At 39.2% G+C, this 12,623-nt stretch overlaps 1 protein-coding gene across 14 annotated transcripts in view; it reads left to right on the top strand.

Moving 5' to 3' along the window:
- The window catches only part of PITPNM2 (phosphatidylinositol transfer protein membrane associated 2), a 526,403-nt gene that overhangs the window by 196,583 nt on the left and 317,197 nt on the right, over positions 1 to 12,623 (top strand). The gene's annotated exons all lie outside the window — the stretch shown is intronic.

Below are 12,623 nucleotides of genomic sequence, written 5' to 3'. Positions count from 1 at the left end.
CTGACACACGTAGACACATTAAAATGAATGTGTCTCTGCAGATGTCAGCGTGTTTTCACATACCGTGTGTCCGTGTGCAAAACATGGAGACATGTCAGTGTTCGTGGGAGCGCACGGATCACACGGACCCATTAAAGTCAATGGGTGCGTGTAAACACGTACTGCACACGGATGCCATCCGTCATAGGGTTAAAATTTAAACAAATTGTTTCAAAACACGGACAGCACACGGACGAGAAACACGGACAGCACACGGATGGCCTACGTGCACGCACGGACACGGATAACTCCCGGGACGTTTTCTTCACGTACCGGAAAAATCTGGACCTGTGAGACTGGCCTTAAAGAGACAGAAAGGAAATAGGGATCTGAAAGCTACACAGAAAGTGACAGTCAGGGGAGGGCAGCACGATCCCATTGGCCTTTTCCACTATTCCTCACAAGGGCTTAACATTCCAGTGTATGACTATATGATGTCTTGTGTTGACCTGCTCCATCATAACATACAGTCATGGCCAAAAGTATTGACACCCCTGCAATTCTGTCAGATAATACTCATTTTCTTCCTGAAAATGATTGGAAGCACAAATTTTTTGGTATTATTATCTTCATTTAATTTGTCTTAAATGAAAAAACACAAAAGAGAATGAAGCAAAAAGCAAAACATTGATCATTTCACACAAAACTCCAAAAATGGGCCACACAAAAGTATTGGCACCCTCAGCCTAATACTTGGTTGCACAACCTTTAGCCAAAATAACTGCGACCAACCGCTTCCGGTAACCATCAATGAGTTTCTTGCAATGCTCTGCTGGAATTTTAGACCATTCTTCTTTGGCAAACTGCTCCAGGTCCCTGATATTTGAAGGGTGCCTTCTCCAAACTGCCATTTTTAGATCTCTCCACAGGTGTTCTATGGGATTCAGGTCTGGACTCCTTGCTGGCCACCTAAGAAGTCTCCAGTGCTTTCTCTCAAACCATTTTCTAGTGCTTTTTGAAGTGTGTTTTGGGTCATTGTCCTGCTGGAAGACCCATGACCTCTGAGGGAGACCCAGCTTTCTCACACTGGACCCTACATTATGCTGCAAAATTTGTTGGTAGTGTTCAGACTTCATAATGCCATGCACATAGTCAAGCAGTCCAGTGCCAGAGGCAGCAAAGCAACCCCAAAACATCAGGGAACCTCCGACATGTTTGACTCCGCCATGTTCTTTCTGCGGATTCCGCAGCGGTTTTACAGCTGCTCCTATGGAAAACCGCAGTTGTAAAACCGCAGTGAAAACCGCAGATAAACCGCGGTAAATCCGCGATAAATCGGCAGCAAGAACGCAGCGTTTTTGCCCTGCAAATTTATCAAATCCGCTGCCGAAAAATCCGCAGTGGACAAGAATACGTGTGCACATAGCCTGAAGGCGACCACACATTTTAGATAGCTGTCAGCATTTGGAATGCAACTATTACACCTGATCCCACCACATACGTGCGTGCTCCGCTAATAGTGCGTGAATTAGAGCTGTCTTTTGCTGACTTGAGCTGTGTTCCCTAATAAATCTTCCCCAATATGTACCAAATATCTGTTAGTGAATGTCCATATGAAAATTATTGTTCACTGTTTCAAGCAATTACATTTCTATCTTTTTTTTACCAAGCTTTATAGAAAGAAAGAAAAGCCGTTTAGCAATGGCTGAAATGCACTGCGTGGTGGTCTGCATGGAGTGGCAAGCTACAATCCCTGAGTTACAGTACATGACTCATCTCCGTGACCTTGCAGGGAGTTATGCTAGCAGAAGCATATATTGTTTTACATCTTTGATCTCCATTCTCAAAGCTTTGTGATTTGCTTGAAAAATGTGAAAAACATAATCCTAAATATAGCAAATAGGTCACAGTTCTCTTGCGTGTGGATGACTGGAGAGTGATGGCCTTAGAAGCTCGATGTGAGTGTTCTTAAAATAGTTCCTATGATGCTAATTTGGGTGTTTTCAGAAGGTTGCTCTTATACTTCCTCATATATTTATAATGCTGACATTCATTTCTATAAGGAGGTTTTATTCAGCCCTTCTAACAGCAGGATTATGACCCATTGTCTACTGTGTGCGCATCTACGCCACCGAATTAATCTACTCCGCAAGCAATGCCCCAGAGATTAAGTGGGAAATTACTGCTGGGAAGGAATGCATTAAATCGGAAGAGGATCCCATCAGACATCCCCAAAAAAGCAGTATCATCCCTAATTTCCTTGCTCCTTCTCATTTAATAGCTACCAAGCTCCTTTTAACCTCTGTCATTTTAGTGACATAGGGAAGCATTACACAGTGCTTCTTGGCAGTGGAAGGTTAGAGTGGGAGCTTGTAATTATTCCAGATGATAATTACTGTCAGCACCAGAGGCTGGGCAGGCGCATTAACCATTACATTACCAGACAGAAAGCTGCATCTTATTTCACTTCTTCAACGCCGATGGGGATTGCTTTACATTTAAAAGGATCGTAATAATCAGTATTTTTTTTACTGTTCAATCCATGCATCATCAAGTATCTAGGCCAAAAGTAGAGACTTATATAAAGCACTAATCATAGCGGACCAGTGCTGTAAGGCAGCTTTGCACACAATTCTGCAACCAACAAAGCTTTCTTGTGAAGTAGTCAAACTCTTAAAACTGTATGCTATGCCAAATGCTTCTTTGTTTCTAGAGGCTTCATTCAAATCCGCAATACAAATTCTCTAAGGCTACTTTCACACTAGCGTCGGAATCTCCCCGTTGCAATGCGTCGGGCAGAGATTCCGACGCTAGCGTTTAACGCACTGCACAACGGAGGCAGCGGATGCATTTCTCCGGCGCATCTGCTGCCCCATTGTGAGGTGCGGAGAGGTGGGGGCGGAGTCCGTCAGGAGCAAAAAACGTTACATGTAGCGGTTTTTGCTCCCGACGGTCCGCCAAAGCATGACGCATTCATCACACGACGGATGCGACGTGTGGCAATCCGTCGCAATGCTTCGTCAATACAAGTCTATGGGGAAAAAACGCATCCTGCAAGCACTTTTGCAGGATGCGTTTTTTCTGCAAAACGACGCATTGTGACTGATTGCAGTTAACGCTAGTGTGAAAGTAGCCTAAAAGACCCTCTTCCTTCCACATGCCATTTATAATCCTGATTGATCTATGACTTTGTGACAGAGAGGTGTCTAGGACCCTGTGAACTTGGAGCATTTGCACCCTTTAGCGTACAGCATACTTTCATTGAAAGGTCTACGGGTTTGTACTCGCTCAGCTCTTATTACGCAGAACTTTGAAATCTATGCTGAATGCAATTCTGACTGCACATTTACATTGTATGTAGTAATTTAGGATCTAAGTTAATAAAGTAATCTACCTTTTATTGAAGAAAAAAAGGATCTAAAAACATATTTTTGAAGTGTAACCATTGTTCTAATTTTTATTCCCCCAAATCAAGAGTACACATGAAAATAAGCAACTTTCTGATATAGGTTATTAGAGAAATCTACTTATTCCTTTGCCAAGACTGATCATTCATTCTTAATTCATGGGAAAAATGTGCGTTCAGTGAAGATAGATTGCTACATTACTGAGGTAGGAGATGGCAGGTGGTGCTGATAAGGTTCTATGTAGAGGGGGAGGAGCTAAAGGCGGAGGGATGATGTTTCTCCACCCCTCCCTTCTACATAGAATCTTATCAGCACCAACTGCCATCTCCTATCTCAGTAACGGCAGATCTGTCTTTACTGATTCCAGACTTTACCTATGAATTGAGAAAGAATGATCAGTTTTGGAGGAGAAAGAAGCTGATTTATCTGATAACATATATTGCATAGTTGTTTAGTTTCATGTGCACTACTGATTTATGAAATAAAAGTAAAGAGGGTGGTTACTCTTTAAGATGGGATAGACCAAAGTGAACCTCTTGTCATCTTAAAGACTTGTGTATTGCAGGAGCCTATACCGTACAGAGCCGCTGCAAACTTAGATCTATATCTATGAACAGAAAGTTATCTTTTTCCTTTTAAATGTCAATTCCTTTTTTTAGGTCTTCAAAGATTACTTCTATTGTGGGTGGGTGCGTAACCATTCCACCTCACTGCTCATCTTTTGTTATTTTTAGGTTTTATTTTTATGATGCTTCTGAGTGGCTCTTAGAACAAAATAGGCGTTGCCATTAATAATCTCCTGAGTGTCATATATTTTCGCGGACGTTTATTTAACCCTCCGTCACATACAACTGATCTGACAGGCGCTTCTCTTTTACTTTCATTTCTCCTTCCTCACCAGATTGTGAGGAAACCCCCTCCCTCCAGGTAGTCTCCTGTCTCTTGAAGGTCTGTGAAACCTGATATCACAGTTGGATTTCAGAGCTTCAGGGGAGAGGATATAGCTGCACAGATCTCTCAGGCTCATTGTATGTGAATACGTCACATTCAGTAAGGTTGGTATTTTATGTTTTTATTCATCACAATAGTTTATTTAGCTTGTTTTATGAATGTATAGCACAAAATGTGAGGATATTTCATAGAAATAAGGGAGATTTTATAAAAGAAAGTGTGCTGCTCAGGCATATACAGTAGTTCCCTAACATATTCCTTCTCTTGCTTCAGATTATCTGCTGAAATGGAGAGGAAAATGTACAATTTATCCAAACAACTTGATGTTGAGGAAGTAACAAACATGCTGTTAGATGATAGAGACCTCACACTGAATGAGGATTTAGGAGAGGAAAGTGAGATTGATTCTCATGATGAGGTGGAAGAATGTGTCCTGGATTCTGAAACAGAGCAAGATGGTGACAGTGGTGAGGATGAAGAAGTTGGATCATATTATATTGGAAAAGATAAAAATACTAAATGGAACAAGAAGCCATTCCAGAAAAAACGTAGGGAACCTTTAAACATTATTACTCACCTTCCTGCAGTAATAGGAACTGCACGTAATGCAAAAACTGCAGTTGAATGCTGGAACAGTATATTTACAGATGACATTCTGGACCCTATTGTCACATATACCAACCAATATATAGACATTATAAAGGACAAGTACATCTGCAACAGAACCATCAAGCCCACAGATGAAATAGAACTGCGTGCTTTTTTTGGATTACTGTACCTTGCAGGAGCTTATAGGGCAAATAGACAAAGTTTGGAGGAACTTTGGGGTAAAGATGGGGATGGAGCTGAAAAATTTAGCCTTGTTATGTCCATAAACAGATTCAAGATTCAAATTCGTTGCCTTCGGTTTGACGACAGAACTACCCGAACCGAACGCAAAACACATGACCGACTTGCTCCAATTCGTGATATATTTCAAAGATTTGTTGTAAACTGTAAACAAAGTTATTACCCTGGAGAGAATCTCACTATTGACGAAATGCTCCCTGGTTTTCGTGGTAGATGTGCCTTTCGTCAATATATTCCATCAAAGCCAAACAAATATGGAATAAAAATGTATGCCCTTGTTGATGCCAGTAAGACCTACACTTACAACCTGGAAGTTTATGCAGGAAAACAACCAGAAGGTCCTTACTGTGTGAGCAACAAACCCATTGATGTTGTAAAAAGACTGGCTGAACCCTTATTTGGATCGGGTCGCAATATTACAGCTGACAATTGGTTTACAAGTTGTGATCTGATTGATTATCTGAAAATTCAGAAGCTGTCATATGTGGGAACTGTAAGAAAAAACAAAAGGGAATTGCCGCCACAGTTTGTAAGTGTGAAAGAGAGACAACAGTACAGCAGTATGTTTGCATTCCATAATGGAAAGGCTTTAGTTTCCCATGTACCACATGCCAAAAAAATCGTACTTCTTCTATCAACACTTCATGATGATGCTGCCATCGATCCTGGGACTGGGGCAGCAAAAAAACCGGAGATAATTACATTTTACAATGCCACCAAAGGGGGTGTGGATACAGCAGATCAGATGTGCTCCACTTTCAACGTCAGCAGAAACATCAAACGCTGGCCAATGGTCATATTTTTTGCTATGTTGAATTTGGGTGGTATAAATTCACAAGTAATTTATCTTGAAAACCAGCTTGAACCACTCTGTAGACGATTGTATCTGAAAAAATTGGCCCATGAACTAGTACTTGGAGAGCTACGCAGGAGAAGCGTGAAAACAATCGGTATCCCCTCTCGCCTTCAAGTTCAGCTCAAAAGGTTCCGCCCAGAAGATGATGGTGAAAAGTCACCATCTGCACCACCTCACAAAAGAAGGAGATGCACCACCTGCCAAACGGAAAGCGGAACCAGAAGGCTTTCAAATTATGAATGTCTCAAATGTCATAAAGCAATTTGCCTGACACATGCAAAAATGGTGTGTAATTCATGCTATTTGCTCTGCAAGTGTGACTTTTCTGGGGAAACCTCAGCATCTACTACTGATTGAATATGTTTTTAATAGTACTTAAGGTACCTTAAAATTAAGTTTGTGTTCAAAAATTTTCTTTGTACATTTTTTTGAGAGTCGAACTGGGGACTATTTGGCGGGAGTTTTGAAAAGTTTGTATTTCATAGTTATTAGTTTTATGTTAAGTAAATGTTTTTTTTTGCAACTGATTATGTGTAGTCTCTTTTATTACATCCCTATGAAGGTCACTGATCACTTTTAGAGCACTGAAATTGCAAACATTAGATATTATAGGTATTTTTCCATCAGGCGCCTGACAGGCACATTGTATGTGAACTCGTTAGTCCGAATATTGTATGTGACGGAGGGTTAAACCATCAACTTCTTTGTTGCAGGTATTGTTTTATTTGCTGGGTTGTTTTTTTTAGATTAACCTTCGGTCGTGGGTATTGCTGCCTGCAACATGCAGATTGAGCTTTCAGCAGACAGTCACTAACTGCATTACACTAGACAGATTTGGCGCTGAGCGCTAACAATTACTATAACTGTGTTTTTATGGCTGTTTCCATTGTATAATTAATAGTCCTTTTAGGCTAATCCTTTTTGTAGGCATTGAGCATTTGGAAATGTGTATTTACTGCAGAGCTTTGTGGCACAGCAGAGCATTTGGCTGCCGAATTTGTAAATTTGCCCATTGTGGGCTTGTATTGTTAAAATATTTTATATATTTAATAATAATAATAATAATAATAATAATCTTTATTTTTATATAGCGCTAACATATTCCGCAGCGCTTTACACACATTATCATTGCTGTCCCCATTGGGGCTCACAATCTAAATTCCCTGTCAGTATGTCTTTGGAATGTGGGAGGAAACCGGAGTGCCCGGCGGAAACCCACGCAAACACGGAGAGAACATACAAACTCTTTGCAGATGTTGTCCTTAGTGGGGCTTGAACCCAGGACTCCAGCGCTGCAAGGCTGCTGTGCTAACCACTGCGCCATATTTAAGGTTGTTCTAATGTTCCCTCTTCAGGAGTGCCCTGCTCCCCTGTTCACAGCTTTTCAGGAGAGGGTGTGCTACTGAAGATTGACAGTTTGGACAGTCTTTGGGGCCGAGCTCACTTCCATGTGTCTAGCAGAGGTACCTTTTTATCTGCAGCATACAAGAATCGTAGGGGGACTGAGACTAGTTGGATCCATCGATTTGACCAGCTTCAGAGCAACACAAGCTGTTTCTAAAGCATAGGAGCCTGAAAGCTTCTTGCTCTACTGACCAAGGTAGCAGGCCATTCTGAGGCTGCATGGTGGTCGGTAACCTAGGAAACAAGCTGTACACTGTAAAATTGAAGAAGCACACACACCAAAGTTTTTATATTCCTAATATATTTCAGATAAAAACCCAAACCAAAAGCACAGGTGAAAGGAAAGGAAATACCAGACAAAACACAGTATAATATTAATTAATTTTTATTTTAATCATATGGTAAGAAGGCAATTTACATTAAAAAAAAATATATATAAAAGAACAGTGTGCACACTATATTATATAGAATTAATCATGTAATAAATAGATGGCTATCCCCTCATTAAGTAAATAACAATAACACAGTCCTGCTATACAAGGTGACTAGATAATATTATAAAATTCAGTAGCAGTTAAATATGTGCTCCGTGTGCAACACTGGCAAGAAAGTGTTAAAATGGCAAGTTCCTTAGTACAAAAGTGCAAACGGTGCCAAAATGAAGAAAACAGTAGCGATGCCAAAATGAGAAGAGGCTAAAACAAATGCTCAAACACTAACAAGGAGAATGTAGCAATATGGCAGGTACCTTAGTATCCTAAGTGTTAGAGTGCAATTGGAATCAAGGCTAATGCCATTGATAAACAAAAAGCCAAAGCAAGTACTCAAAAAAAGTGCCAAAAAACTTAACACAGTGTGCAGGATACCTTGAGGGGTTTCAGATACCTGTGTACACGTGCACCCCGACTCGCGTTTCAGTCAGACTTCCTTCGTCGGGAACCCCTCAAGGTATCCTGCACACTGTGTTAAAGTAAAAAAAAGTAAGAAAAAAGTGAAAAAAATAAAAAAATATATAAAAGTTTAAATCACCCCCTTTTGCCCCATTCAAAATAAATCAATAAAAAAATCAAATCTACACATATTTGGTATTGCCACATTCAGAATCGCCCGATCTATCAATATTAAAAAAGGATTAACCTGATTGCTAAACGGCATAGCGAGAAAAAAAATTATGTTTTTTTGGTCACAGCGACATTGCATTAAAATGCAATAACGGGCGATCAAAAGAACGTATCTGCACCAAAATGCTATCATTAAAAATGCCAGCTCAGCACACAAAAAATAAGCAGTCACCCGACCCCAGATCATGAAAAATGGAGACGCTACGGGTATTGGAAAATGGCAGAATTTTTTTTTTTTGCAAAGTTTGGATTTTTTTTTCACCATTTAGATAAAAGAGAACCTAGACATGTTTGGTGTCTATGAACCCGAAATGACCTGGAGAATCATAATGGCAGGTCAGTTTTAGCAGTTAGTGAAACTAGTAAAAAAGCCAATCAAAAAAACAAGTGTGGGATTGCACTTTTTTTGTAATTTCACCGCACTTGGAATTTTTTTCCAGTACACGACATGCTAAAACCAATGATGTCGTTCAAAAGTACAACTTGTCCCGCAAAAAATAAGCCCTCACATGGCCATATTGATGGAAAAATAAAAAAGTTATGGCTCTGGGAAGAATTGGAGCAAAAAACGAACACGGAAAAATGAAAAATCCCAAGGTCATGAAGAAGTTAAAATAAAAATTAATTAATATTATACTTTGTCTTGTCTGGTATTTCCTTTCCTTTCACCTGTGCTTTTGGTTTGGGTTTTTATCTGGTCACAAAGTGGTTTCCACTTGCTTCCTGACACACTCTTGATTTAGTCACCATATAGAAAATTATCCTAATTTTAGAGATATATATAATTTTATTGATATTATTATTACTATTAATTTTAAGTGTTGTGGTTTTAGTTTATACTAATATAGTTCAATCATCATATTATTTAGCACTGTGTATTTACAATTGCGCTTTTGCCTTTCGTATCGAAATAAGTCTCTGGTCCCTGCATAAATCATTGTCCTCTTCAACTCCTGACACAAAATTGACTTCCTGTTTCTACATTAGATGGATGTACCTAGTCAGTTTTTAATCACATGATGTCATAGACCTAATGGAAAGCAGAAAGATTAACTGGGTAGAAAGGAAAAATGAGCAATTGTAGGTACATAGTGCTATATAATGATGATTGCATTTTATTAAGTGGAAAACAATTTTGATGAGAGTGTTTATTTAAAAATTGCTTTTCTTGAACTAAAATGATTTTTAAATAGGGGTAAGTTTCAAAATTGCTTGTTTTTACAAGTGCATGACACTTGCAAGATGTGCCCAATTCAGTGTGACTCTCATTGAATTAGGCTCTTACTCTACCAGAGCTGATTTTAAATTAAGGGGATGTTACCAGTGTGAGACATGTAATGACTGACAGTCTGCTCTCCTGATCTACTTTTCTCACACCTGTAACTGTGTGCTGTGATTAGGACCTGTCACCCGGTCAAATATGGGCAATTTTTCATCTTATTTTATTCCTGCTGCTGCCCTGAGTTTCTATTAGGTAGAGCAACTATATAGTTCCAGCGATAAGTTTTTAAAATGTATTTATTGTGCCGATATGCAAAATTTTATCATCTTGATAAAAGGGACGTTGCACACAGGATTCTCTGGGAGCACGTCCTTAATCGCTTGGCATCACAGCCAGTTTGACCTAAAAGTCTAGCAGCAAGCAATTTTTCTTTTTTCAATTACAGTTTCAAAACCTTTAATTTTTGCTATCATTTGACTTTTGAAGTGACTTTGAGGTGCCTATATGTCAGAAACCCTCCATAAAACACCCCCACTTGTTTTTTTCAGGATGAGTTTTTAGTGGAATAATTTTAGGGCACATATTACCTATTAACAAACTTATTTATTCTCTATGGAAATGAATATAAACAGAGAAAGGCTATTCTGCCTGTTAAAAAAAAAAAAGGTAAATTTTAGGCCGTTTTAACTTCACTATGTGGGTCAGCACAAGTACTGCAATCCTTGAGCTTGATCTGGTTCTTATTAAACTGAAATTTGTTGAGATGAGTTGGACTACGGTGAAAGCAAAGCATCCAAGAAGTGCCCACCATCTCTGGAAATGCCACAGCAGGCAACTAGCTGTAGAAGCTGCTTGAAATAATGCCAAGAATGTGTAAAGCTGTCTTCGGAGTAAAAGAGTGATGCTTTGCGGAATCTAAGGTTTAACACATATTCTGGTTTGGGTCACACGTGTTCTTTTACTCTTTGTTCCCATATGTGTTCCTTTGTGGTTTTGCTGCTTTCAGTTTAATCTACAATGTGCACATCCAATAAGAACAAGGAAAATCTTTGCATTAACAGACGTGTCCACATTTTTGCCTGATACTGAATCTATACTGCTCGTTTGTCTGTAAACTTTTCTATTTGCTTTCATTTTTCTTTTCTGTTTGTGCATGTTGTTATGGCACTTTATAACTTCTTTATCTTTAATAGACCAATAGAATTTCATTAGATGCGTTAAATCCGCATGTAGTGACAAACAAGTGCGGTAATTAGAGCGCAGCTTTTTGGGAGCAACAAAAATACCCTGCGCCTAAAATGTTGCTATTCCTGATCGTGGGTAACGTGCCCACGATCAGGAATTGCTGCAAGTTTGATGCTGCGTATTTATGCAGCATCAATCCCGCTCCAGCAGCGGCCAGATGTAACAGCATAGTGGACCCACTATGCGTGCATCTACACATGTGGACCACTCTCATACAATGACATATTTTGCGTCTCTCCAGACCACAGTATGTCCATTTCTTTTGCGGAGACGCTAGTCTCCGTAACAGAAATTTTAATCAATAGAATGTATTGCATGCGACCGCTCGATTCAGTGAACACATGCGGATTTACCTGACATCAATAGAAGGCAGCGTTTTGGACGTAGCAATCATACGCTGCTACTTCCGGATTGTGGGCACATAGCCTAAGCTTTCATCTTCATTCAGTAAATTGCACAGGTAATATGAGATCGTTGGATAGTAAATGGACAGATAAGTGTTAAAACATCATTAAGAGGTTTATACTCTTGTATTTCTCGAGCCAACAAGGCACAATGCCGGCACAGGTTAGATAGGAGTCTTTAAGTTAAGAATAGCTTGGAAATCATTTTTGGCCTACAAATAATAACAAGATTTCCGACAGTCTATAGATTCCAGAGTTTCCACTCTCTGCACCGCTTAGCTTCTAAATTGCACAAGTGACGTCAAATCATATCTATTAATGGAAAAAAAGATTAAGCAGTATTATCTCTGCCCCTTTTTTATTATTTATCTCCATGACAGTCTTTTGGGTGCCTGGAAACAGTGATTCTTCTCAGAAACCTTAAAGTAAGACAGTTTTTTTTGTGGCTTCTTGTAACTGAGGGCAATTTTGGAGTTTGCATTAATAGCTTTTAATAATAATAATAATAATAATATTTATTCTGTGTAGGGTAAGCAATTGCTGTGTTAAGTTATACAAATAGGGTGTTTGTATATATACAATTTTGTAAATGTATATAAAAATGTTTCTTCATATTATTGTCTGTTTTCATAGCGCTGTCATCTGCCATGAAGCTATATTGCGTATAATAACCTAAGTGTGGCCTAATTCTAATTTTTTGCCGTGAAGTAACAAGCCTGTACGGCTACGATATACCTTGCATCGGAAAAGTAAATAAGAAATAACAGTACCAAACGTATGTTCGTTTTCTGATAATTTATTATGTGTTTATGACACTCGTGCAAATAGCTGTGGGATGATTGCTCTAATTTACGGGTAATTAAACAATTAACACATTTCTCTCCATCACTGAAAAACTGCAGAGTGCAAAACTGGCAAATCATCAACCCTTGCCATATCCTGTGCCCCTAGTGTATTGTGCACAGATAGTTGGTAAACATCTATCACTTGTGCAATATAAATAAACAGAATGCAATCTAAAAATACTGTCTCATAATAAACCTAAACTTGGCAGCCAATCAGCTCTCGGCTTGCACTTCCTAAACTGCGTATTTAGTGAATTTGTCAGAAGCTTTCCCGGCCTACTTGCTAAATGTACAATGGTGCTAGAAAGATTGTGAACCCTTCAGAATTTTCCTTATTTCT

The sequence above is a fragment of the Ranitomeya imitator genome, chromosome 1 (assembly GCF_032444005.1).
Source record: "Ranitomeya imitator isolate aRanImi1 chromosome 1, aRanImi1.pri, whole genome shotgun sequence".
Taxonomy (NCBI): domain Eukaryota; kingdom Metazoa; phylum Chordata; class Amphibia; order Anura; family Dendrobatidae; genus Ranitomeya; species Ranitomeya imitator.
The sequence above is the reverse complement of the archived record's forward strand: the minus strand, read 5'-3'. Positions and strand labels throughout refer to the sequence as shown.